Below are 26,473 nucleotides of genomic sequence, written 5' to 3' on the forward strand. Positions count from 1 at the left end.
AGCACCTTTCTCCCAGATATGACAGTGACCCTAATAGAGCTTGACTGCTGTTGAAGCAACATGGTAGGCTTCTCACAGAGTTGCAGCAGCGCTTTATTGGAAATCTATGGCCATCAGTCAGAAACCGAAGGAATCCTTGCTGGCTTTAAGTAGGCAATTAGCTAAGAAAATGGGAGGTTTGCATTGGGAACATCCATAAAGTAAGCCACATTTTCAATGGCCTTAAGTCCATTCTTTCTGTCTCCACCCCACCCTGGTAACATTTTGCACCATTTTAATTAATTATCAGATTCGCCTTCATCACAACTTTGCAACCCCTTACCTACTTGGTTGGAAGACGTATTTTATGGGTGGCCTTGTATCTGAACAGTGGTTGAGGAAAGTCACATAATCTTATATAAAAACAATGTTAAAGAAAAATCACTCACAGCCTGTCTCATGTTCCATTTAGCCCTCTATTTGCAGGAAAGAAGAAATGATTTTGAAATAGATCTGTGTACCAACCTCCCATTGCAGTAAAGAAATATATTTCACAATATGGGCCCAAACAACAACTCTTCTTCTTCTTCTTCTTCTTCTTCTTCTTCTTCTTCTTCTTCTTCTTCTTCTTCGTTTAGATTAATATCCCCAACAGGCATAATTATATTTGAAATTATTGGATTGCCTTTCTGTAATTTTCTATTAGGTAAAGGTAAAGGGATCCCTGACCATTAGGTCCAGTCGTGGCCGACTCTAGGGTTGCGGCGCTCATCTCACTTTACTGGCCGAGGGAGCCAGCGTACAGCTTCTGGGTCATGTGGCCAGCATGAATAAGCCACTTCTGGCAAACCAGAGCAGCGCATGGAAACGGCGTTTACCTTCCCGCCGGAGCGGTACCTATTTACCTACTTGCACTTTGACGTGCTTTCGAACTGTTAGGCTGGCAGGAGCTGGGACCAAGCAATGAGAGCTCACCCCGTCGCGGGGATTTGAACTGCAGACCTTCTGATCGGCAAGTCCTAGGCTCTGTGGTTGAACCCACAGCACCACCCTCATCCCTGTAATTGTCTATTAATTCTGCACAAAAATGCTTAACAGATAAAAGTACTGTGCAATAATTTTCAGATGGGTGCAAATCCAGTTGCCTTCAGTCAGTCACCCTTGATCACCCTTGCTTAAATCAACTGAAATGTTTTTGGGTTAGGGTTTTTTTATTTAAAAAACTGTGTTAGTCAAGAAATATCTTTGCACCCAAAAGATGTCACATAAATTCCTCCCAATATTATAGGAAATCCCTTAATCCTAGACAGATGTGTCTGCATGGTCTAACAATGCTGTCATGAAAACTGGAGTTATTTGCTCTCCGTGACTTGATACCTTTCCAGTATCAGCCGTTGTTTTTATCTGCTGCGGGGAATATATTGCCAGATGAACTACTCATTAACCACTTGCAACTAGAAACCAAGATCATATTAGGAAGTGATTCAGGTGGCGTTTTCTTTCAACTTAAGTAAATTGGGTGATTTCTATTGCTTGAGCTTGCTAAACAATGTTTGGGATGTTCCAAGTTGCCTCCTGCCTCACCACTTTACAGTGGTACCTCGGGTTAAGTACTTAATTCGCTCCGGAGGTCCGTTCTTAATCTGAAACTGTTCTTAACCTGAAGCACCACTTTAGCTAATGGGGCCTCCTTCTGCCACCGCGCTGCCGGAGCCCGATTTCTGTTCTTATCCTGAAGCAAAGTTCTTAACCTGAAGCACTATTTCTGGCTTAGTGGAGAGCGTAACCTGAAGCGTATGTAACCTGAAGCATATGTAACCCGAGGTACCACTGTACATCACCTTTTCCCAACCTGCTGCCCTCCAATGTTTTTGGACTACAACTCTCATCAGCCTCGGCCAGCGCTGAGTAGTCCAGAGCAGCCGTGGGACCCTGGGCTGGGATAAAGTCCACTTCACAACCTTGTGAAGTGTAGCTTCTCCTGGAGTCTAGTCCCTTGGCAAAGACTTGGAACACTAGCAAAATACAGTTTTGAGAGATTTTTGAAGCTGGGACCTGACTATTGGTAAGGCTTTGGGGCTTAATGAAGGCCTATGGATATTTTTATTATATCTCTCAGTGTGTGTGTTTTTTAAGATACTTGATTGGAGGTGGAAGAATAATAAATATATTAATGGCAGTTAAAATTTTAATCAGGCTGAACTAGAAGAAGCCTCCAGAGAAATAAATTGGAAATTAGGTGCTGGGAAATGATTAAATTGGCAAAGCTAACATTTTGGCTTTTAAAAACAGTGAGAAACGAGGAGTGTGTGAGATGGACTGTTCAAATATCTTTTTAACTAATTATAAGAATAGTGTATTTTTTTAGAGAATCTTGATTGGATTAAAACTGACAGAATCTTCAAAATGAGGATTAGTTATTGTTGCATTATAGGCAATGGAATGGAAGATAATTATTCCATTTAAAATGCATCCTTTATTTACAGAGCTGTAGGTTATATTTAAATGCTGATAAACTTGTTACCGGTAGTTGATTCTTTAGTTTCTAAAAATTGAATTTAATATATATAGCAGATGAAGGGGAATGGAAGTCATAGGTCCGCTCTTTGGGCCATTATATATCATACCCTCCACCATGTTGCAACAGGAAACTATGACAACCATCTTCTAGAAAGCGCATGGGTCACATGACCTGCATGAGAGCACGGTGCCCCAAACTGAGCATCTTTCAGGGCCATGGTCTCATGTGTTTTGGGGCTCTTTGCTCTCACACTAGAGCTTGGCCCCAGAAAACGGGATGTCCTGATTTAATTGGGACAGAGAAGATTTGGACCAAGAGAAGGTGGAGTGGGGAGCCAGCTTTAGGAAAATCTGGGGATAGTGGACATCTGCCAGGGAAGCATTTGAAATGGGCCAGATCCTTGGTATTATATGAATCATTTTGTTGTTGTTGTTGTTTAGTCATTTAGTCGTGTCCGACTCTTCGTGACCCCATGGACCAGAGCATGCCAGGCACTCCTGTCTTCCACTGCCTCCCGCAGTTTGGTCAAACTCATGCTGGTAGCTTCGAGAACACTGTCCAACCATCTCGTCCTCTGTCATCCCCTTCTCCTTGTGCCCTCAATCTTTCCCAGCATCAGGATCTTTTCCAGGGAGACTTCTAATACCAGCTTGGCTTATATTGACTTAAATTGTCCCATGTCTGGAATGGAAATCAATCCATTGAATACAATTGTTGTTGTTACTTTCAGCCAGCAAGTGATGCATCACTGATTACATTCCCTTCTAAATTTGCATTGCATTTCCTTCTCATTGTAATGAATCGGGTGGAACAACATAGTGCATGTAGGAAAATGGTTGCTTATATATATTGGCATGGAAAGAAGTTTCTTACTGGACAAAGCAAGATGCTGCTTGGGGCATGGACAACGCGTGAACAGTTCATGCCAATGTAGCGATTGGTCTGTGTAACACGATCTGAGGGGGCGTGATGTACTGTACATTCTTTATCTGCTAGCTGAGAGATTGTTGCAGGACTTTTGCAGAGAGAACTTCAGCAGAGACTTTCAATAAAGGCGGGCAGCAGCTTTTGAGCTGTGTGAGAGAGCCCTTAAAAATCCAGCTTGGTGTGTGAGATTCTTTTCAAGCTAACTTGGTGAAAAACTGCCTCATCCCAATAAAGACGAGCAGGCCTCGTCATTTGGTGCCCCGTGTGACTGACTTCGGACTTCACGTTGCTTACCAGCGCTCACCTCGCCCGGCAAGTGGCTCCAGACGCGTCCTTCATCCGTTCTTCGGATCCCAGGTGAGAGCTCCCTTACGTTTTCTGCTACCATGGGGCAGTCCCTTTCACCACCACAAAAGAATTTTTTTGATGAACTTAAGTTTCTTCTTGCCAGCAACAATCTTGTTGTGAATGATGCTGATCTCAAAGCCTTAATTGAAGCTCTTGACACCCATTTTCCCTGCTATCCCCAAGATGCTACGTGGGATTTGAAGGAATGGGAGAAAATAGGACATTTTTTTCAAAATCACCCGGAGATTGATGCAAGAATTTTACATGCTTGGTGCCAAGTTCACAAGGCTATCTCCTTTCTAAATCCTGCTAACATTCTCCTTGCGGTAAAGCCTCCTGTACCTTCTGTGTTTTTGTGTCCCTGCCTGCCAACGGCACAAATTCTGGACCTGCCAGCTTCTGTCTCTTCGAAAGCTCCAGATCCTTCCGTACCTACAGCTCCCCCACCCGCACTCCCTCTGCATTCCTGGCCTCTCGGTGCCACGTCCGCCCCCTCGTCCACCCCTCTCCAAGCAGCTCTTCTTCGAGCGGCTACACCTCTAATTGCCTTTGATCCTGCTATGCCTAATCTTTTCCCTGTGCTTGCTCCGGTCGCCCCCGCTGGAGGGCCTCACAGACATGAACAATTTGACTTGCAATTTATGAAAGAGTTATCTTCCTCTGTTGCCGCTGTTGTGCCATCTCCTCCAGCCCCTGCCATGCTTACACAGGCTGAGGTACTCAATGGACTGCCGGGAGGGAGAAATTTCCTTACCATTGCTCAGCAATTGCCCCTGGATCCTCAGTATTGGGAAGCTACCACCGTTGCCGTCACTCAGGATGCTTTGGCTTCAGTCCCAGATGACAAAAACAAGGGAGGGGGTCATTGGGGCACTCTTAAAAGGCAAGTTCAGGATGTGGCAGCCCAAGAAGTGATTGTACGTCAGCTTGCAATTGACAATGCCAATAAAGACTGTAAGCAAGTGCTACGCCCTTTGATGACAACTCCTAATATGGCCATTGCAGATATGCTCAAGGCCTGCCAATCTGTAACCTCTATTGGATTTCAAAATTTTGCTAAGGACAAAACCTGAGAAAAGCTTGCAGTGGTTTTTCTTCTGCCATGGGGGGGGGGCAGAGGCACCTGTGTGATTCAGTTCACAAAAGACAGGCCGCACCGAAAACATTTTACAATCTTTTTTCCTCTCCCCCTTCACAGTACATAGAAATGTTGCTTTTTCGTTCTTTGGCTCTGTTCCCGGACTTATGTTGCAAATCAATGTAGACAGACAAGGTCGCCTTGAATCTGAGAAAACGAAAACCCCTTTGTTCTCAGCTCTGGATTTTTTACAGCGATTTTTTTTATGGCTTGGCTCGTGTGTATTTTTTGTCTTAGAGGAAAATGCATTTTTTAAAAATGTTTTGTTGTTATGGGAAAAACCCCATACTTTGAAGACTGACAACGGCTTTGCATATACTTCTCAGACTTTTTCTGACTTTTGCTCTTTGTGGGATATTAAGTTGCTTTACAGGACTAGCAATCATTGAGCGTGCCAACATTTGACTTTTAAGATCCTTCTCAATAAGCAATTGGGAGGACGTTTGGCTCCTGTCTCTGAAATACCTAATATTGTGCATCAAGTGTTGTTCACCTTAAATCATCTGTTGTATCCTCACAACAGAAATTTTACACCTGCTGAGCTTCACTTCAGGAGGGAAGAAGTGTTGCAACGCCTTTTAGTGTCTTACAGGTTGCTTCCAGACCTGGAGTGGAAAGGTCCAAGTTCCCTGATTTCCTGGGACACCAGCATCTCGAAACCATACTTCACGCTGTCTGCCGATGGAGATCTGCCATCTGACCTCAATCCACATTGCAGCTGGAGACATCGCCATGTTCCTTCCAATGTGCCTTCCACAGCTGTTCCTGTTTCCTGGCATGCTGAAGGGCCATCTCCGTCCTTATCACATTGGCCCTCCTACTCCCTGGGAAGCCACTTTGATTACCAAGTACCAGTACAGTTTTGTTGCATCTTGCCTGGGGAATGAGCCTGGCTTTGAAGGATGTCCTTGCCACACTGGCCTTGCCTGGGTTTTATTCCACAATTACGACTACCCCATTTGTGTTGCTACCTACAACTGGGGTTGGAATTTTGATTCAGTACAAGGAACCGTGAATGTAGCCTATTTACAGCAAATGGGCTCTTGTGTTTGCAAAAATGGTTGTGTTGCCTCTTCTGGATTGTGGTTTTTACATGCCAATAATCGAGCCACGAAATATCACGCAGGTTGCTCTGAAGCAGCTATTGGGGTGATCTACCATTCTCATCCTTATTGCCCCCATGAACAATCAGTTTGGCATGGGCCCCACAACTCTAAATACCTGCAAAACTTTGTAAGACGCCGCCGTGATGCTCCCTTACAAAAAGCAAGAAAACCTGAGATATATCATCAGATTTGGAGTACTAATACCTATGTTAAGGACAGTTCAGTTCAGTCAATCAGTTTGCTTTTATGCTTAATTTTTCTGATAGTTGGGTGTGTATGTAGAGGTCTGGCATATTATTATTGCATGGTATTCTAGTAAATGCTTTATATAAGATTAGTAATAATATGAATGATAGTTGTACAAGTTTATCTCCTGTGTTTTTGTCGCTTGTAGAAACAGCGTCTCATTGCTTTCATTTTAATCATAATACAAAGAAATTTTTAGGTCATTATCCTTCTTGCAATTGGACTTATGAGTATGTTAATGGATCCTCTTGTTTTCTTAACGTTACCACTATGAGTGGTAGGCCACAAGTTTTAGTTAATAATGTCACAACCTATATGACTTATGATCAACAAGCTCCGTGTAGAAATTTTTATGTTTGGTTGGATTGGATGAGGAAGAGTAGCAGAACTACGTGTTTGCTTCAATCTGATTTATGGTTATTTTGTGGCACAAAAGCCTACAAAGAAACCCCCTCTTCTGCCCTCTTTAGGTGTAGCTATGAATTACCGTGATTTGCATAAGTTGGCAAATTGGACAGCTGCTTTGTTCAATTCTATTATTTTGGCTTTAAAGACAATTAACGCAGAAATGTCACAAATAAGAGATGTTGCTCTTCAAAATCGTTATGTTTTAAATATTATTCTCGCCTCTAAAGGCGGAGTTTGTGCTTTAATTCATTCTCATTTTTGTATGTATATATCTGATTAATCAAATCAATATTTCTGCAATAATTGATCATTTGGAAGAAATGATAGCTTATAATCCTTTGAATCCACCTGAGGGTTTTGACCCATGGGAATGGCTTTTCTCTTGGTTACCTAATGGTGAATGGTTAAGAAAAATTTTGTTGATTATAATTGCATTAATTGTTGGATTTATAATTTTCTGCTGTTGCATTTCATGTTTGCCTTTTTTTTGCTTGCTCAATGCAGTGCCTGGTGGAATAAACCACGTCCAGCCTCTGGGCTGACTAGAAGGATTTATGTGGCACAATATAAACGCTTAGCAAATTCCGTGTATGATGCTGATTAAAGTTGTTTTCATTTGCGCTTAAATATATAAAGAAAAGAGGGCATGTAGGAAAATGGTTGCTTATATATATTGGCATGGAAAGAAGTTTCTTACTGGACAAAGCAAGATGCTGCTTGGGGCATGGACAACGCGTGAACAGTTCATGCCAATGTAGCGATTGGTCTGTGTAACACGATCTGAGGGGGCGTGATGTACTGTACATTCTTTATCTGCTAGCTGAGAGATTGTTGCAGGACTTTTGCAGAGAGAACTTCAGCAGAGACTTTCAATAAAGGCGGGCAGCAGCTTTTGAGCTGTGTGAGAGAGCCCTTAAAAATCCAGCTTGGTGTGTGAGATTCTTTTCAAGCTAACTTGGTGAAAAACTGCCTCATCCCAATAAAGACGAGCAGGCCTCGTCAATAGTGGCAATGGTAACTTATACTATCTCACAGAACTGAAACAGTGCTGCCCTCTGTTGCAGGGCAGAAGGGAAAACCATGTCTGCTTACACCCCTAGTCTTAAAACAGCCGGCCGTTGGTGCAGCATTGAGTAGCTTCACATTTTTGTCCTTAAAAAGGCGCTATCCAAGCACCCATCTGCTCAAACTGATAAGCACTCACCTTTTACTGAAATTTGGGGAAATAAATTGATTCTCTGCCTCTCCGTGGCACCTTCCCAGGACTGCAGGAGTTTTATGTTAGGTCTTTAACTAACTGAAGGACAGGCTGGTAATCATCACATCAGCACTTAAGGGGAAAATGTAAATGTAACTTGAATTTCATATGGTTGTATCTAACTAAGTTACACCCACTGAAATTAATGGACTCAAGTTACCCAAGTCCATGAATTTTTGAGGGATCTACTCTGTATAGAATTAACATTGAACACAACCCAAAATCTTGAAAGCTGCGTTTTAGCTGAATGGCAACCACAGATGGTACAGTTCAGAAACTGATAACTGGGGAGGCTTTATGATGGTTCTGGGATTGAGTGCGAACATCAGGCCCACTTATCATGGGAGCATGAATTCATGTCTTAGTGCAGTGTGGGGAAACCTCTGGCCCTTGAGATGTTGCTAGACTTCAGATCCCATGATCCCTTTTCCTTGAACACAGGATGATGGGACCTGGAGTACAGTGACATCTGGAAGACACCAGGTGCCCCATCCATGACTTAATGTGAATGTGACTTTTTTTTTAATATGTTCTCCAGTTGCCCTCAGAGCATTGGGCAGCTCCCTGTTGCTTCTCTCATGAGCACCAGTCGCAGACCAGAGAAGCCCTGCTCAACATGGGGCCCTCCCCACCAGTTTCCTTTATCCTCCCTCAAGGGGTAACCTGTGCCTTCCTCAGGTTCTCCTGTTCCAGTGACCCCTATGAGGCATATTATTATTCTTAGATTTATTAGCCACTTTTAAGAAAAAAAACCCAAAGTGGCTTATAATACTAAAAACGGATCTAAGAACAAGAGCAAAAAGAATCTAAAATACAGTAAGTTGCATAAAATAGAAAATGCATCATATAAGCCAGTGGGAAGAGGCCCCATCATTACCTGCTTACAGTCCATTTGGGCTGATTTTTGGTTGAGCAATTTACTCACAAGTAGCCCTGGTCAGGAGCTTCTCCTTGTGCTGGACTAAAAAACAAGGGTCCTGCTTTCGATCAGTGGGATGTTGTGGGGCATGGAAATTGCCTCGCAGTACCTTCATTCAGTTTATTTTAAAGTACAGTCATACCTCATGTTACGTCTGCTTCATGTTACGTTCTTTCAGGTTACGTCCCGTGGTGACCCAGAAGTACCGGAAAGGGTTACTTCCAGGTTTAGCTTGCGCATGCACAGAAGCACAAAATGACGTCACACACATGCGCAGAAGTGGTGAATTGCAACCTGCGTGTGCGCAGACGCGCCACTGCGGGTTGCACTCTTTTCATATTGCAAACAGGCCTCCAAAACAGATCCCGTTCGCAACCAGAGTACCACTGTAGTGCCAAACATTTATTTCTTAAGATTTCATGAACAGAAGTGGTGAGAAGTATTTTGTGAGTGCCAATTGTTATAGCTGAATTGTAAGCGACCTGACCCAACATACTACTAATAATGGAGTATGTGGTTTCAATATTTTATTACTGGGCATACAAGGGTTTCCTTTTTTTCATTTTTGAGGTGTAGAAGAAGAAGAGGAGTTTGGATTTGATATCCCGCTTTATCACTACCCTAAGGAGTCTCAAAGCGGCTAACAATCTCCTTTCCCTTCCTCCACCACAACAAACACTCTGTGAGGTGAGTAGGGCTGAGAGACTTTAGAGAAGTGTGACTAGCCCAAGGTGAATGTGGAGGAGTGGGGAAGCAAACCCGGTTCACCAGATTACGAGTCTACTGCACTTAACCACTACACCACACTGGCTCTCATGTGCTTCACATGTGTGTGAGGATGTCGTTCACATGTGTATGAGGATCACATGTGTGTGAGTGCTTCACATGTGTGTGAGGATGTCCACACAAGCTCAACACATTTCCTCTCTGTGCAGAGGCTCTGTGCATATTATTACAATCTTTCTTACTGTGTTGGATTTCACAATTCATCTCAATGTTTGCTCGTTTAAACCTGCTTTTAATTTAGTGGAATAGGAATACAGATTTAAAAATGGCACACACACACCACACGCTTTTTTAAAAACCAGGATATTTGTCATCATGCCCACAAAGCAAACAGCCTGACAACATTTAATAGGTTTGGCATAAGATTTATTGATGTAAATATAGTTTAAATAATTGATCATACACTCAAGGGTAAAGAAAATGTATTTTTTTCCTCCTTTAAAACATAAAACCGGGATATGGACAGTATAAATAGAACACACAACAGTCATAACCACTTTATATTTTGTTTTAATCATCCGGATTTACTGTCGATGTTTCGATTTTCCTCATATACAAATTCATCTTGTTCTGAAGTTGATGACCTAGAAATTTTTGCATAATGAAACATGCTATTTACACCGCGTATGACACACACAAAAATATACAAAAGTGTTTAAAAGGCTTTTGCTGTGTGAAAAGCATGGAAGATACATTTCATGTTTTGACCGAGGGGACAAACCAACAAGCACTGCTATTGCGCTTCCTCCATCTACTCCAGAGATGTGAGTATCTCCCTGTCAGACCAATAGTCAGTGCTGAGAGCTTTGATAATATGGGGAATCGATTCTCCCAAATCTCAGCTAGTCAACTGTCACTTTTAAGACCAAACAGGATGAGAGATCAATGCTTAGAGCAATCTTTGAAGCTCTTGTCTCTCTCTCTCTCTGCAGCCATGTTGGAAGAGGGGACAAACAGGAATGGAATTTGACAGGGGGCCATTTCCCCCATCTGGTGGCATCATCGCATTGTCCAATTTCTTGAGTTGGGCCTGAGATATACAAAACATGATGGCATTGTGAAAAAAGGTAGATGGATCTACTTGGTGTGGAGATGCCATTATGAGAGGCCTTAATGTGCCATGCCTAATATGTGATTGTGAACTTACAGGTAGAAGTGAAGGGCATGTATTGGGTGGATGTGAGTTAAGGAGTGTAAACAGAGGGATGATGCACAGAAGCTCAGGTGTAGGATTTTTTCCTTAAAACCTCACAAAGCACCTTTTGAATGTGCCACGCCCAATCGTGAGGGGTATATGGGCATGTGTGGGGAAGCCGCTTTTGCACATGGGTCTCTTATCCTGGACCCGACCAATCATCTATTGCTATTCACCTCACAAGCCCCAGCGAGAAAATGGAAAGAGCACAGCAGCAGTGTTTGCTGTGTTGTTCCTCAGCACTATAAATGCATACAGACTGATATAGATTAATTCCAATCTGAAATGGCTATTGACATTATACCTCATGTTTCACCCATGACAGGAAATACATGGGATGCGAACCAAGTGGAAATTACCAAAGAGAAAACATTGTTGGGAACTGTACATACTTTGAGAGGTGGGTTTAGCTGGGAGGGAAATGTAAATCAAATATTTCTGACGCTGCAGATTATATTAGCGATTGAAAAACACACGCCTCACAGATACTTTTGTATATGGAAGCAATGTGGAACGATGGCATTGCAATTGCTATTTGATATATCTAGTACAGTTTCCAAACAAACAAAAAATTGCCCATGGCATAGTGGTATAATAAAATAGCAGATGTACACTATTATTTACACTGCAAACTAAATAAGAGACAATGACCTTATGAAAATGCATCAAATTGCTCAGAATAGTAAAAATCACAGACCTGATTCATAAAATATATGCATATGTATATGTATATTATATATATATATTTATATATACTTATATATAGTATATGGACATGTATAAAATTTAATGGAGCAGGAACATAAGGATTATTTATGTTGCTAAAATACCTACTAGAGACTTTTTTAAAAAAACTGGGTTCTCCATTCCACCAGAAATGGACGTTTCAGAATTGAACAAAACCCCATATGACCTAGAAGCTCCACGGCAGAATTGCAGAATCTCCTGCATCTGTGGAGCTCTGTTTGAGAAGCAGCCACCCCATTCACTCCTATAGGAATTCCCATAAGGTGCTTTTCCCCCCTGGTAAAGTCAGTGGAGCAGTTCTCCCTCACGCTGAACTCTGTGGGTGCAATGCAGCTAAAGTTAAAAAGCCTTTTGGCTGCCACTGATACTAATGGAAGAATTAAGCATGTCCTTAAAATTTAGCTCATTGAAACAAGCGGGGATTAAGGCTGCAGTCCTGAGCACTCTTAAAGCGGTAGCCGCACCACTGAACTTACTAGGGCTTACTTCTGAGTTAACACAGAACTGTGCTCCGTTTAAATTTGGGTGGTTGAGTGCAAAAGGGATCAATGAAGCTTTTTACAACTGTGTGTCACAGGGCTTTTATTTTATTTCTTTACAAACCTGTCACTGTGAAAAAGCAGCACTGCCATGAAAGAAAGGAAAGGAAGTCAGTGTTACAAACATGGGCCCAATCCAAAGCGTTTTGGATCTCCACGCACCATATGTGTGTGTGTGTGTGTGTGTGTGTGTGTGACCAATCACATTCTGCACACGCAATGGATGATTATAACATCTAGCTTAAAATGTTATTTAAATTATGTTTAGGCAAGAAGAATGAAATACAATGACAATCATACGTCAAGTGGTATTCGAAAACTTTCCTCAAGAGAGGACACGATCAATGGAAGAGGGGAAACAGCACCCCATTCTGACATTTTGTTCGGTCAAATAATTAAAGCATGTTGGCATCTCCACGTTCTTAAGTGACCTCCAGCAAAGTCACTCCAAAGACATCTATGCCACGGAGACTACATGAAGTCTGTCCAATCAGACAAGTATATTTGGCCACTGAATGCCACTGATAATTTCCATCTTTGGGCAAAAAACCCCTCAATTTTGGTAGGATTAGTCACACCATTAAACTCAACACACTATTGTAAGCACTTAAGAGGGCTTATTCAGAAGGCTTCAGTTCTGAAAGCAGATTGCTACATTTTTATTTTTATTTTTTAAAAAGTTCCTCTTTCTTTTGTGGAGAAGCACATAACAGAATTTTAGCAGGAGAGACAAACACTCTTCAGTGGTGCACTTTTACGTGCCAAAGATCTGACGTTCAATCCTTGGAAACTCCAGTTGAAAAGATCAGGTAGGAGAAGACATTGCTCTGAGTCTGGGAAAAGCTGCTGCCTCTTGTAGTAGAAAATATTCCACGAGAAGGACAGCTAATCTGACCTCATAGAAAGCTGCTTATGCTGAAAATTTACATTAGCCATGTACTGTACCCCATCTCTTATTGGCCTCTGTTAATTCACATACACGTTGGTAAATTTTGCCCTGTGGCCTATTAGAAATATCTAGTGAACAGCATTATGATGGAGCTGTGAAAAGGCCTAGAGATCAGCATATACCTGTGTATATGTTTTCCAGATTTTAAAAAATGCTCTTATACTTTCCATAGTGACATTTACATTTCATCTTTAATAATGAAAAGAGTGCAAAGGCTCTGACTCAGCTGTGTCCTCGTGGAAACACATGCATATAACAATAATCACACTGGTTAGTTGATTGGCAGGGGAAATGAAGCATGGCAGACTGAATCCAGATACTCGCTGTTTCTTTAAAAAATTCATTGATTGGATCTCAAATTTTATAAGGGTCTACATGAGCACAGCAGAGGTCAGAGGGAGTGACAGAAGATGCTGAAAAATAATGACTCAAGAATTGGAGAACAAGTTGAAGAAATGCCCGTATCCCTGAGTCCTTTCAGAGACTTTAGCAATCTGAACAGCACAAATAAAATTATTGAACTGAGATGCTGAATTATTCCCCCTTCCCCCTTTTTATGAATCAGGTACTGTGTCAAGATCACACATGAAATAGCTGATTAATTTCCTTTTTTATCTTTAAAAACCCTTTTTTGTCAGCGATATTATAAAATGTGGCAGATTGGTCGAGGGATAGAAAATATGGGTGTGGAAGAAGTAGACGCTGACACTGTTATTTATTGTCATCGTATTAATAATGTTTGGAAAAAAAGCAAGTCGCCTCTGCTTGGTGCAGCGAATATTAGAAAACTGCATTCTGTTTATAAACATTTATAAGAAATAGCTTACCGCTATGGAGGCTTTGACTGAGAAGATGCAGAGTAGAGTAAATATTGCTTTGCTTTTTATTTATTTATTTAAAATAAAGAGTGTACTTTAGGCTTACTAATATGGCAACAAACAAGGTTCTCCAAGACAAAGTAAAAAACATTGCGTTGTAATACAGACACGCACACGGGCCGGAGCACAAGCACATACACACAGCATTGAAGCAAGAGATTTCGTTACAGAAGGCAGATGAGGAGTCACAACACACATCAGAGGAGTTATTACAAGGTAAGCTCAAAAGATGTTTCCGTTTAGAAGTGGCGCTGCAATTCTCAGGCAAACTGGAGGAGCAAAGTCTCCCTTGGCTGACTGCAGGCTCAGCTTTTCTTTACCTCAGTAGCATAAGGGTGGCCATTTTGTGTGACCCAGATGGGCCATGGCTCCTGATTCACTCTTTTTCCTGTGGCAAAGACTACCAAGGTTTCCTGTGGTAAAAAACTGCCAATGTTTGGTGCCGCTGTCAACCAACGCTGTGGTATGCTAATGATGAGAATTGTGTGTTTTTGTGTACTGTAAAATTTCTATTAAACTGTTAGTAACAAAGACAAAATGGCTGCCACCAGCACAGCAGTTCTGCCATTTTTGTATGGAGATGCCTACACTCGTGGCGCTTCAGGTTGCTTCCTGATGTGAACAATAGACATTTTCTGCGCAACCACATTAAGCATGAAGGAACCAAGTGTTGACATGTGCCTATGACTATGACTTCAAGTGCTCGCTTCCGCCGTGCTGATGGAAGACAGTGGGACACCAGCAGAAATGCTGCGGCCCAACTTATTTTGGGTCAAGCACCATCTAAGGGACTGATCAACTGATACTCATGAAATATGGTTGCTTTCTAATGTCTCCCAAACTAAGTTGCTCCTGAAAAAAAATTGTATCCTGTGAAACATGTTGGCCAACAGCCTTTCTACAGAAACAAATGCTTCCTAGCATCTCTTGAGCTTATCTCCCCTTCTGATTTCCTCTGCTCATTGGTGTTGCCCTCCACTTCAGTTCTTGTCTCCAAGGCATGGAGTGTTTTTTTTTGGGGGGGGGGACACAACATAAGAGGAACGCTCTGAATCAACAACAGCTGCAGAGGTACCCTTTGCAAATGTCCTGTTCTCCCAAAAGGCAACCACCAGCAAAGTTTCATCTTAAGTAATGCAAGTGAATCTTGTGGGAAAGGGATATTGCTCAGTGATAGAATCCATGCTTTCTATACTGATGGTCCCAACATCAATCCATTCAATCTCATGTAAATCTGAGCTGGGAAAGACCTCTGTCTAAGTCTTTGGAGAGATGTTTTCAGTTGGCATAGTCATAGGGCCAGCCCTACCATTAGACAAAACAAGGCAGCTGATTCTGTATACCATAAAAGGCAAGCAAATTATTCTTTTTTCCCTCCCAGGCAGATACGTTTCTCAGACATTTTGCTGCCTCAGGTGTCAAAATAATTTGGCCAGCCTTGGGTCTATGCACTTGACTTGGGGTGGGAGCCATGTGTTGTTCTACCTCAGACAGCAAAATGTCCTGAACATAGACAGTACAAGGCTAAGTGGATGAAAGGTGTGACTCTGTATAAGGCCTGGCAACTCCCTGCACTAATTTTCTTGCTCTTGTATGTAGTATTTTGGGCTGCTTCATCCCCTTTCCCCACAGCGTTAAGCATAACAACACAGGCCTAATGGGAAGCAGATGTTAGGAACAAGGTCTCCCAGGGCAGAAATGGAAGCAGTGAAGAAGCCTTAGCAAAAGGCAAAGGTGACTGCTCCAAAAAATACATTAAACTATCATGGAGAATGGTTCAAACCTTAAAGTGTTAAGAAAATGAGTAGTTTTTACTGTGCACAGACAATTGATCTCATGGCCTTGTCATATGGCAGTGAATTTACTCTATAGACTTATGCACACCAGTGAAAGAAGTAATTAAGTTTTTGTTCCATGCTCTTCTAACACGACTGCTTTCCAGTAATCCCTGGTCACTATTCTCCACTGTTTTGCTATTATGTTTACTATGTACCTCATATACTACCATCACTCAAGTAACAAGGCCATCTATCTATCCCATATTATGAATGCCATTGGCTTCAGTGAGAAAGGTTTAAGTGTGAGCTTAATTCTCCAACAGATCAATGGGAACTTAAATGCAATTCATTGTGGATGGATCATGCCCCAGATTTGGTCTATTCAAGTAGGTAATTTAAATCTTTGGTTAGATGTATATTCAGTTGTTTTAGGGGAGGCAATCCTAGCTCAATCATCACAAAGCAGACACCACTTCCAGAAATGGTGACTATTTGGTGGCCATCCACAAACCAGCTAAACACTAATGCTGGTATCCCCAGTAATGAACATATGAGCTTTAAATCTAATAAAGTAAATGCAACACTTCCATGCATGACCACCCTTTGCCCCTCTTGTTGCATCTTACACGGTGTCAGATCCTGCCCCCACCCCAAATACCCTCAAGCCCTCACAACTTAGGACCATCTCCAGCCCTACCAATCTTCTTGAGCATGAAGATCTGCAGAGTAGGCTTGGTAGTTTTGCCACCCTCAGAAGTAGAGAGAATGTCGGCCAGGGAAGGGGCTTTCTCTGTGGAAGCCCAAACTGAGGAACTCTCTCCCTATAGAAGTATGCAAGGCATCTTCACTATACAGCATTCAGCATATGCTGAAGGTGCATTTTTTACCCTGGCCTTTGACAGGCAAGGTATTTTGATTTGTGGGACCCACCTCTTCTGCTGAATTTAGGACGTTCTGTTTTATTTGGGTTATTTTTACATCTTTTATCATTTTAATGGTTTTATTTGTTTTTATAATTATATATTTTATTGTTGTAACTGCCCTGTGAATTTATGGTGAAGGGCAGGCAATAAATTTCATAAACAAATAAAGGCATGGCTTTTCCAGGGATTGCTTCTGATTCCTAAACCAGCTGTTAAACTACCTTCATCCTGTACCTATGCATTTTTTCTGAGACATAAATCCACTTGAGTTAAATTGGGCTTCCTTGGCTTTAACCATGACCTTAATTTTGCTTTCCCTGCTACCATAATAACTCTTATTTCTAAGAAGCCTAAAATGTTTGGCCATATGCTTACACCACCAGAGGGCACACTGCATGCTTGAAATTATAAGCACCTTTTTTTTGAGAATACAGCATCAGCGTTTTAATTACTAAATGTTGAGCAGTATAACTCGAAAGCCTTCTGTTGGCCATTAATATCAAAAGCATCATTTAAATAATAATAATAATAATAATAATTATTATTATTTATTTATACCCCGCCCATCTGGCTGGGCTTCACCAGCCACTCTGGGCAGCTTCCAAAAGAATATTAAAATACTGTGATACATCAAACATTAAAAGCTTCCCTAAACAGGGCTGCCTTCAGATGTCTTCTAAAAGTCTGGTAGTTTTTCTCTTTGACATCTGGTGGGAGGACATTCCACAGGGAGGGCGCCACTACCAAGAAGGCTCTCTGCCTGGTTCCCTGTAACTTCGCTTCTCGCAGTGAGGGAACCGCCAGAAGGCCCTCGGTGCTGGACCTCAGTGTCCGGGTAGAACCATGGCGGTGGAGACGCTCCTTCAGGTATACTGGACCAAGGCCGTTTAGGGCTTTAAAGGTCAGCACCAACACTTTGAATTGTGCTCGGAAACATACTGGGAAATGTACTGTCATCATTTTAGCTGAATCTTATTTGACATAGAACTGCTGCAGCTGAAGCACAAATTAATTATTTTAGGTTCAAGTTGCGCTTGCTTTAGGAGGCTTTGCCCTGCCTGATTTGAAGTTATATTATGAGGCGTCATGTCTTTGCTGGTTGATAGAATGGATAAAACTAGAGAACAAGGAACTGTTAGACTTAGAAGGTTATGATAATAGATTTGGTTGGCACGCGTATTTGTGGAAAGATAAGAAAAAAGTGCATAAAGGTTTTGGCGACCACATTTTCCGGGGACCATTGATTGAAGTTTGGGATAGGTACAGAAACCTATTGGAACCTAAAGTGCCACACTGGTTATCACCCTTAGAGGTTATGAGTGTTAAGAGAACCAACATGAGAGGTGACTGGGCAACATATAATCAACTATTAATGAACGAAGGAGGAAAATGGAAAGTGAAACCATATGAACAAGTTAAAAAGTACGTATATGATTGGTTGCATTATTACCAGGTAAATGAAATGTTCAGAAAAGATGTAAGAGAATGGGGCTATGCAGACAAAGATTCAACATTCCAGACAGAAATAGTAAACAAGGAGGGTAAAACTTTGTCAAAAATGTATAATTTGTTGTTAGAATGGAATTTAAAAGATGAAGAAGTAAAATCGGTTATGATTCACTGGGCCAGAGATTTTGGTTATAATATACAGTTGGAAGAGTGGGAAAAACTATGGAAGGAGAATTTAAAATTTACTGCTTGTATGGCATTGAAAGAGAATGTGATGAAAATGTTTTACAGGTGGTATATTACACCGGTAAAACTGGCAAAAATGTATAAGACCTGTAATAAGTGTTGGAAATGTAAAGAAAAAGAGGGTTCCTTTTACCATATGTGGTGGGAATGTAAGAGAGTGAAAGATTTCTGGGAAATGATATACAATGAGTTGAAGAAAATTCTGAAATACACTTTTATAAAGAAACCAGAGACCTTTCTGTTAGGTATTGTGGGAAAGGACATTAAGAGAAAAGACAGTAAATTTTTCCAATACGCAGTGACTGCAGCAAGAGTGCTACTGGCACAAAGATGGAAGCAACAAGAAATACCGACAGTGGAAGATTGGAGGTCCAAGTTGTTAGACTATGCTGAACTGGATAAAATGACTGGAAAGATCAGATATTTAAGGGACCAAAAGTTTACAGAAAACTGGGGGAAGTTCGTTAAGTATCTGGAGAACATAAGTGATGGCCAAATAACGCTAGAAGGTTTTAAAAGAGCACTGTGAATATATGAGAGACATTGTCAAAAGGAAGGTGAGGTGAATTTATAGATAATGACAATGGATAAAAAAAGAAATGCGGAAATTAACAATGGCTATGAAAGATTTACGGAAAAGCTGAAGGAAGTCCAAAAATCAAAGACTAAGAAATCAAAATGTGAAATGTGAAAATAATGTACGTTTTGTTTGTTTTATTTTGCTGTAAATTAATAAAAAATTATTTATATAAAAAAAAAAAAAGTTGCGCTTGCTTTGAAATAAATAAATAAATGCTATTTGATGTTGTGACAGAAAAAGGTATTCTGCAGTCCCAGTTGCCTATACAAAGCACATCTGCTTCCAAACAACACCTTCTGGTGCTAGTCCAAAGTGCTGTGTGACAGTTGATTTTTATCTGCATCTGCAGAGTTGAGATGGTGAATAATTTACTCAGGCTTTTGCACTGCCCCTTGTCTCAGAACATAAGAGCAGCCCTGCTTGATCAGGACAAAGGCCCACCAAATCCATCCTGTTTTCATAGTGGCCAACAAGAGGCCTTTGCATGCAGCTCTGACAAACAGGACTTGAATGCAATAGCATTCTCCCCACAAGTTGATTCCCATCAACTAGTATTCAGAGGCATACACATCCAGGAGTGGAAGAAGAGCACAGCGATTATATCTAGCAGTCACTGATAGCATTATCCGTGAATTTGTCTGGTTATCGTTTAAAGTCATCCAAGTTGGTCACTCTCTGTTGACATCATTTTTTTTTTCTTCCCGAAGGCAAGTGGGTGCTCAGCTCCAAATTACAGATAATGGCACACTGCCCCATTGGCTGGGGGCGTTAACGTGAATCGGTGAGCTGTAATGTGTGCAGGTTATGCTCAGGGCAAAAGTAGGTGGCACCTTTGAACAGACCCTGATGAAAACAACATCGTCTGGTGGTTCTTCCGTCTACCATCCACCCTTGGGTTGCTGCTCCATGGCTGTCAAGGGCTACCACGGGCAAGGGCTGTCAAGGGCTATCAAGTGGTCAAGAGGCAAAGGATGGGCAAGTGACACTAGTAGCAAGGAGGAGGAGTTTTCCACATGTATTGTATGTAGTGGGAGCTGACCACTATCAGGTGATCTATCAGGAATCTTTTCTATTACCCATAGCTAGAATGTGAGCAAAAGGTATTCAACATGCTCTGCTGCTATTCTATCTCTTATGTCATTTGTGTCTGAAGAGTTGATACACACTGGAATCAAATGTGATTTTTGAGCTTTATTTTTGCCCTCTGGGACACCTAGCTACTTTAAATTTTATGTTCTCATTATGTATTTTTATGCTGTGAACTTCCCTGTGATCTTCGATGGAGGGCACAATACAAATTTAATAAATAGCATCATCATCATCATTCTCAACAACAACAGATTTCAAATCTCCACGATGACCTATTTTTTCAAGACCAATGTCCTAGGAGAATCCTGACAAACTTGGATCACTGATAGCTGTAGGTTGCTTGACACAGACCGTACCAGCGATGGCCTGGAACTTTGGTTAGCATTTTCCCACTTTCTCTACTTTTCGGGCACATTCTCAATACTAATCAATTGCCATTTAAACCCCCTTTACCCAAATGTTCAGACTCATGATCAGGGGTTAAAGAATGGCGTTCTTCCACAATGAGTTCTAATCTGCATTATTATCAACAGACAACCAGGGGATGGCTTTGCAATAAAGAGGCATGACGTGTTAGTGACACAGGCTCCAATCTCACCATTAATGGAAGCAATGATAGAACTAACCCTGTGACAGTCTTGCTGATTCTTGTGTGACTACATGACAGCAGAGTAAGTGTATATTGCCTCCCGCAACCTTATTTGTAGCTAAAAATACAGATGCACGCTCAAGGTCACAACATAAGCTAGCTACTCCTTCATAGTTTTTGATTACCTATTTATCCTTATAAACAATTTAAGGCAGCTTATTACAAACATAATGTGGTATCTCTCCAACTCCTCTCTAATGTTGTTTATTGATGAGAATGAATAATATGGGGTTATTCTTGATTAATTAATAAAAGAAGTTGGAGGTTAGGATGGTGCTGAAATTTAGTGAAGCGACCTGACTTGGGCAACAGTTTGTTGGATAATGGCTGTAAGAATCCTTACTTTTGAACTGAAAATGTGGAAAATAAAGTACAGGTGGATTTAAGGCAGTGTTTTATATGTGCCAGAGAGGTGGCCAAACCTTTTCTGTTCTACACTTCCATTAATGAACAGACTCATTTTCTCTGTGACCTTAATGGAGGGGCTTGATGAAACCTCCACGCAACACAGCTAATTAAGCCACACTGAAGCAATTTTGCACTGTTTATTACCTTGGATACCATATTTCCTCCAAGGAACTGAGAATGAGGGCAGGGAGTGTTCTCAGATGGATTCCTATTTCAGGCAATAGCCCAACCCAGACCTGCTAAGTTACAGAGATGGAGCTACATTGTACAGCTTCTGACGGACCTCTGGTCATGGCATCAGCTGGGAGACTTCCAGCTTTAGTTTTATTTATTTCATTTATGGCCCAACTTTCTTAACAACAACAACAACTGAAGGCAGTATATGATTGGTTTCCAGATGGTCTTCCATCCTGCCACTGACCAACCAGTTCCAGGCGTAAATAGGACTGCTTCAACGAACTCTCATGTAAAAGAAGTCAATACTGCTATTCTTGAGGATTATTTTAATGAATGCACAGCAGTGTGCTACTGTATGCCAGATGAGAACAGCATTGGCTGCTATGCACAGTTCAGTATGTGCTGAAGGGAAACATCAGCTGTGAATTCTGAAAAACAGTCTAGGCAATACTAGGAAAGCAATGGCTGAAATGTGAACCTTGAAAAAGATAGACTTTGGAGATAGGCTGTAGAAGTCCCAGATTCAAACCCATAATTTGGTGGCCATGGGCAAATACTTCTCTTCCATCCCTCACTTATCTCACACTTCCAATGTGAAGATAAAATGGAACAAGAGTTGGAAAACTCCTTGTACAAAGCAAAGAGCGCTTTCTTGCTTCACTAACCATCTAGTAGCCTGTGACAGAAAGACACATGATGCTATCCTACGTAGAAATTTCTTACGTCAAACAATCAGACTTCTTGGATGCCACTAATCAATAAAAGCTGCCTGGATAAATGCTGGCAGAAGCTTTGAGGTGGCATAACAGTGTTTCCATGCTTTTATTGTGGGCCAGTTTTGTCCTTACCTTATCTATAAGTTTTGCAGGAACACATATAATTTCCTTGAATTTTAATACCAGCAAGTTGCAGATAGGACTTAAGCCAATCTTAAAGCTCTGCAAAATCAGCAGCTACCTCAACCTGCCAACCAGCAGATCTCTTTTTACATTTTTCATAGGTTTTTAAGCACTAGCTCTTGTCCTATCTTCCGTTGTTAAATATTCTCACCCACAACCTTGCAGGCAATGCATGTGAGAAAACTGGACCTTGAAGTAAAATGCATTCGGAAAGAAAGATAATGGCTTGGTCGCACAAGATGGATGCTAAAGACATTAAATGTTGCCATGTTTTCTATAGCCATTGCTCCAACTCAGAAGCCACTTATTGCTTTGTATGCCAGGGAGGCTAATTTTCAATGTATGACTTACTGGTTTATTGCTTATATACAGTTTAACTGCCACAAGCACAAATAATTTGGCACACAGTATGTACCTACACCAATGTGATCATGGCTTTTTCTTTTATTGCTTCGTACTTGTAAGTTATTGCTAGGAGCTAATTCTCCCAAGCTCACATGCACAATTCATAATGGGCGACTATGCAAATACAGTATGAATTTTCAGTGCAGACTTGCCTGAAGATTTCATTTGCAGCTTGGTCCTAGCAAAAGATCTCTCTGCGTTCTTTGCATTTACACAGCTTGTTAATTTCCTTTGTTTTCTCTGCCTACTTGTTGATTAATAATATCACATCTGGGAAGGATTTAGAAAAGCTGCCTAAAAGCTGAATTGGGCTAGAGCTGAGAACATGGGCACCATACCTTTGGGGTATTAGTTGGACTGTATCCAACTAAGTTCTACAGGTTGAGTGTTATCAAGCAATAAATATACATGCATAAAGTGGTGTTTAAATAAGTGAATTCAAGAGCTGTGGGATCAGAGCACTTAAATGGCTGTGCTGGCCAAACAGTGTTATTTCTGATACCAAGGATGACTTAGATCCTTAGAAGGTGGGATGTTTGAGGAATTCATCCTTTGCAAATTCTGATATGAACTGACCTGATCCCCAGCTTCCTAGACTAATGTGTTGATCTGAATGTAAGTTATCCACCAGCATTCCCGCTTCCCAAATGTTCTGATGAAGTTCCCAGTTGTTGTTTTTAAAAAACCCAGAACAAAATAAATTTTAAAAGCACATATTTTAAATGTATTATTTTTGTGCAAATATTATTTTAACTTGCAGAATGATGTGGAAACATGGCAGAATGGACAGATAGGAGAAGACATATAAAAATGACAAGGAATGGATATGTCAAGCCCTACTAAAAAGCACGTATTTGTTTTCAGTGGGATACTTTTACTCATCTCGCAACATTTATTCAAGTGCATTTGCTTTGCTTTGTAAATGATTTTTGAGTCTCTTAGTAATGTTTGGCAGATTTGCTGAATGTTGAGTACTTGATATATTACAAAGAATTACTAGAATGGCTAGAGAGTGACCCATAAATATGTAAGTGATTATAACACACCTGAAAGCGATCAAAATAATGGCACTGACCTAAAATGGACAGGTGGCACATGGATGCACTGCTTAAATTTCCTTCTTCTCAATTCTGGCAGGTGTAACATACCACTTACCAGTGGTAAATGTTGTATGGCAATCCTAGTGCCATCTGCCAATGATCCATTCTTGATATGATTTATTTTCTGGCACAAATAGGGACTGGAGAAGGCTCTGACACCTACTGGCCATTGTGAAATAAGATAGGATATATTGGGAAGGGCCATAGCTCAGTGGTAGCGTATCTGTCTTGCATGTAAACGATCCCAAGTTCAATCCCTGGCACCTCCAGTTTGGGCTGGGAGAGCCTCCTGACTGAAACCCTGGAGAGCTGCTGGCAGTCAGTGCAGACAAAACTGTGCTAGATGGACCAGTGCTCTGCCACTAATATAAGGCAGCTTCCTATGTTCCTATACATTAAGAAGTATGGGACAGCAGAGGAGATTCAGTAGAGTTTGCAAATACTCAGTGGGTCTAGTTTAGGCCCATGTTTCAAGACAAAAATACTGTATTTAGTAAGCATTCTAAAATAACACCTGCTCAACATTTTTCAAAAAATCTCCATGGAAGCCAACCCTGCAATCTATAAACAGATTTCCCCAATTATTTACAGCACAGTTACTTGATGCATGTGAGTAATGTGTGTGTGGAGATATTAAATCCTTCGGTTTGCTACCAATTTAAAAAGATAATTTAACATACAGCCTAAAATCCATGGCAATCTAGAGTGCAGTGCCTGGGAATTGTATAAATGCCCCTCCCCACATAGTCTCTGCCTGGAGACATACTGGCTTGTTTGAAGGGCATCATCTGTGTGTTGATCTCTAGGATTTATAAGAACGTCATAGGGATGTCTTAGGTAAATTAAATTTTATATAGAACTGCAAGTGACATACATGCCATCCGCAGTGTAAGATGTAGATGTTCAGATAGTTCAGAAGATGAGAGGCACCATCAGAAGTTAAAAGATGCAACCCTGCCAGTTAGGCATGGCTAAATCCGACTAAGAGCAAGGCAGAGGGACTAACCAAAATGTTATGGATGCCCATATGCAACGAGGCTTTCTCCCATGTAAGTCTGCATAGGTGCAGCCTTATTGACTACTGCTTGACTGCACCCTGGCAAGGGCTACGTGTAAGTAACAAACATGTGAAAAGCTTGAGGGCACCAGAGCCTGCCTTGGCAAAACTTACTTTGTAAGCCTGCAGTTCAATTTAGTTTTAAAGCATTCTGAATGAGATGATTTGGTTAGGAAGACTTGGAATATTCTGAGAGGCAACACTACTAGCGGTTTTGATCTGTGGAAGATCAAAGTTCAAATCCTTGCTTGATTTGATCTGAGTGGCCCTACAGCACAGGGTCTAGCGTGGGTAGCCAATGTGGTGCTCTGCAGATGTTGGACTGCATCTCCCATCAGCCCCATCCAGCATAGCTAATGGTCAGGAATGATGGGCTTTGTAGTCCAACAACATCTATAGGCCACCGTGTTGGCTACACCTGCCCTACAAGGTTGCTGAGACGACGACGGTACAGCATTCTGTACACTGTGAGACCTGTAGAAATAATCAACAATAAACCATAATATCTATTTCAACCTAAGGGGTACATTTCATGGGTATGCACAAAGACATCCTATTGTAGCACATGCGTTAGAAATGGACTCCTTGCCACTGTACTGGAAACATGAAAATCAGATAGTATTATTGTCATGTACGACCAAATATGATTATGCTGCAACAAGTTCTGAGCTTTAGTTTTCTCAAGCGTAGGTCTTGATTAGACTGCCTTCTTTTTAAAGCTCCTAGGTGCATGGAGTTAGTGATCTAACATCTACTTCACTCATAGGTCCCAAAGGCAAGACAACAAGCCTATAATTCAGAACATGGATGGTGTGCCACTGAAAGGTACTAATGTAGTAAATTGTCCTACCAAACAGAGATAATGCCTTAGCATATCTCTCATTTGGATAGCACTGCATTCATCTGCATTCTAAAATGTTGCCTTAGTTCCTTTTGATAAGTTTTGCAAAACACTGCCTGCTCACACCTTGCAATTTGAACAGCCTTCCAGCCGCAGAGCTTTGCTGAATCCGAAATGTCTCTCTCAACGAGGGGCAACTGAACCATATGGTCCACAGCATCTGTTTAGTTAAAGCTGGGGGGCGGGAAGGTCGTTCTTGATTTAATGAAAAATGTCCCTGCTTTTCTCTTCAAGATATTAAATAATCTGGCCATTGCAGCAGTATAAAAAGGCAAGACTGGCAATACACTCCAGCTTCCCTCACACAATGAGCTAGAGAAACGTGCCCCCAAAGGAACTTTAGTTGTCATAATACGGAAGCACATCACTTGGTACAATGCACTGAAAATGGGTGTCTGGGAGGCGTCGCATTTGAAGATGCTTATATATAAAAAGCACTGTCTGCAGGCTCTTTGTGGGAAGCTATTCTTTCTTTCGAGAGAGTTGATTTATTTGCAAACACAGCCATTATCTCCATGGAGATGATGATACCCAATTGTTTAGGTTTTGCACTGATCTCTGTGATTATAGTGGTTCTGCTTTTTTCCCCATTCAGGACCATTACTCCTACCTCCTGGACACTATTGTTCAAAGGAATTAGTATTCCTAGTCTCTCTACCTGTCTAGAAACAATGGGAACAATTCACCAAGCAATGTTGCCATGCAACGTCCCTTAATTATAACTGAGGTTGAACAGAAGGCCCCTGCAAATCCTAATGCAATGAATGGAGGAGATTACATAGCCATAATGCTTGGTAGATTTCGTTCCCACTGTCCCTATGATTTCCATAATCATAATGATTTTCATTGTTGGGACCATGTGTGCCTT

General features: G+C 41.3%; 1 protein-coding gene and 1 long non-coding RNA gene across 2 annotated transcripts in view; both read left to right on the forward strand.

The window, feature by feature from the left end:
* Positions 1-26,473, forward strand: part of AASDHPPT (aminoadipate-semialdehyde dehydrogenase-phosphopantetheinyl transferase) — a 536,215-nt gene that overhangs the window by 101,464 nt on the left and 408,278 nt on the right. The window lies entirely within an intron of this gene.
* Positions 17,600-21,079, forward strand: LOC310675927. The gene is made up of 2 exons (XR_014510325.1): positions 17,600-17,672; positions 19,105-21,079. It is a non-coding gene; the product is annotated as an uncharacterized lncRNA (long non-coding RNA).

This window comes from Podarcis tiliguerta, assembly GCF_965153285.1.
Source record: "Podarcis tiliguerta genome assembly, chromosome: 4".
NCBI classification, from domain to species: Eukaryota; Metazoa; Chordata; class Lepidosauria; order Squamata; family Lacertidae; genus Podarcis; species Podarcis tiliguerta.